The sequence below is a fragment of the Phytophthora infestans genome, genomic scaffold (genome assembly GCF_000142945.1).
Source record: "Phytophthora infestans T30-4 supercont1.20 genomic scaffold, whole genome shotgun sequence".
Lineage (NCBI taxonomy): Eukaryota > Oomycota > Peronosporomycetes > Peronosporales > Peronosporaceae > Phytophthora > Phytophthora infestans.
The window spans coordinates 489,475-492,002 of record NW_003303739.1 but is presented as its reverse complement, the minus strand read 5'-3'; positions in this window follow the sequence as shown (position 1 = coordinate 492,002).

Here is a 2,528-nt window from a genome sequence, read left to right as displayed (position 1 = left end):
TCCACTACAGTTAATTGTTTGGTTCTCGATCGCCCTGGGCCAAAAGCAACTGAGCATTCGCAACGCCGAGCACCAAAGTCTATATCCGAGTTTTCTTGGGGTGGCAAACGTTGTCGCGACCGACTTCGTGAGCAACTCGCTCTTCGGTTTCCAGTTGAGGATCTCAACGACATAAAAGCTTTACTTCTGGATCCGCGGATTAAAGGAAAAGCACATAGTATTGTCAGTGATTCATCAGTTCTTGCACAAGCCGAGACCGAACTTCAATTTGAGCATGCTCTCATTTATCAGAAATTGTTTGCAAGGCAAGCAGCAGACGAGGAGTGTAAGGGTGAGGAGCCTTTGCCGTCGGGGATTTCTCAAAGCAGCTCTGATCTCATTGACACTGCACTGGGTGCCTTACTAGAGATCGACGCCCCGGCTCAAAACGTGTAAATGTCTGATTTCCAGGCTGACCTATCCGCCCAAGCGATGAACGCGTGGAACGAATGGAAGAACTTGAATGTCTCGTGGCCGTGTTCAATATCCCAAACAGGCAAGTACAATTTACTAGACTTGTATCGGAACGTGGATATACTAGCATGGTTTAAAGAGTCTGGACAACTCCTGTTTCCTGGAATTGCCGTCCTAGCAAGGATCTATCTTGCTAAACCTCTGTCAACTGCAATTCAGGAGCGCTTCTTTAGCTTAAGTGGGTACGTTGTGAACGATTTGCGTACCCGTTTGGATGAGGACCGGGCAGAGATGCTTTGCCTGATGAAAGCAAACTGGAGAGAGTACCGGAGCTTGCAAAAGCAAACTGAGGTAGACAGCAAGTAGCGACTCATCTGAATATCACATTATTGATATGATATTGATACGTTACTGATACGCTAGCGTCAGCGTATCAGTATCATCGGATATTGGTTTCACCGCTTTTTAAACTGTATCAGGATCATAAGTATTGCCCAAAGTGCCGATGCTATTAACCCCTGTACATGTATCACGCTGCTTTAAGTTATTACCGGTACCAGGTATTATGAAGCTCATTATAATACATATTCTGATTGAAGAATTATCTCATTAAGCTGTGGAGGTGACTAGAGTGGTTGTCATTTTACTGAAGTGACGACCGAGCCAAACTTCGAAGCGAATGGTTCACAGCGAGGGAAAAGGCTAATGGCCTGGTCTCAGTATTTTTATTAATCGAAAGAGGCCCCTATGGCAATTCCAATGGGTGCCTTCCATAAATAGCATAAGCACGTGTCATATTTGCAGCAGATATGTCAAAGTTTAAGATGACATAAATTCTCGTGAGACGTATATTTGGTCTCACGAGACGCACCTACCCCTAGATTTATGTCGTGTAGCCATCTTAAATTTAATATAGAAATTTGTAAACTTTATGTCGACCATCACTCTGATAGAAGCCAGCGACTTAAACTCTGGCATAAAGCTCCGCAACTTCAAGTTGGCCATCACTTTCGATTTCGGCCAGAGGCGAGAAGAGGTGGGTGACAAGCAGTAAAGTTAATGTGTTGTTATTTAACGCTCATGTATGTGTCATCAGGAGACATGGTGCATCTATGACACCCCGGACTGCACTGGAAGGTTCGCTGCGTGCTTGACAGCGACGACGAGAATACTCCTCCAAACGTCATGCAGGGCAGGGCATCGCCGGAGACCAAGGAAGTACCCGATAGCCAGAGCACAGAGTCCGATCTGGCGTCATCAGGGACTGCTACGCCTCCATGGTTATCGCCCGGGCTCACGGATCGCGAGCCGAAGGACAAGTCGAACTTGCCATCATCGCAGGATCTGAGTGCTACAACTCGCAGTACGGTTAGTCGTCGTTTACCTGCCAGTCCTACGACATCCTCCCCGTTGCTTCTGGAGACTCCTCCGCGTTCTCCTGTGCGACTTGCAGCACGTTCAAAGACATCTGCGGCTCGCCATGGGCGTCGTGAAGCCCGCCGAAGTGCATCTGGCCCATATGCTCCGCTTAACCGCGAACTGCTTGTGCTCAACGATAACGGGTCGTTGGCATCTTCGCCAGAGACCCCCCGTCCTCTGCCAAGAAGGTCTACGGCGCCTACATTCCAGCTCTTCGTGCCTGCGCGGTGGCCAAATCGTGTTATACACCTCCGCGAATCCTATAACCCTTCGTACATTCGATTCCCGTACGTGCCGCACTTCGGCTGGTGTACATGCTCATCGCCGTGCCGGGTCGGAGTCTGTCGCAACTCGCTCATGGATGTATTCTGTAACGTCAACACCTGCCCATTTGAAGGAAAGTGCGGAAACGGCTTGGCAGAGTCTCCGAAGGTATTCCTGGGGCGCAACGTGCGTACATCATCGCTGGCGGTGGTTGCGGCGGAGGACATCGGCGTCGGGGAGGTGATCGGGCAGTATCTCGGCGAGCTTGAGCACCTCAGTGTCTCGCGAGCTCGGCGCCCGCGGAACAACGGATATCGATTGGTGATGAAGCGACGTCCCGAATCTCCGGCCCACCGCGTTCAAGTCGCAATAAATGCAGAGACCATGGGGGG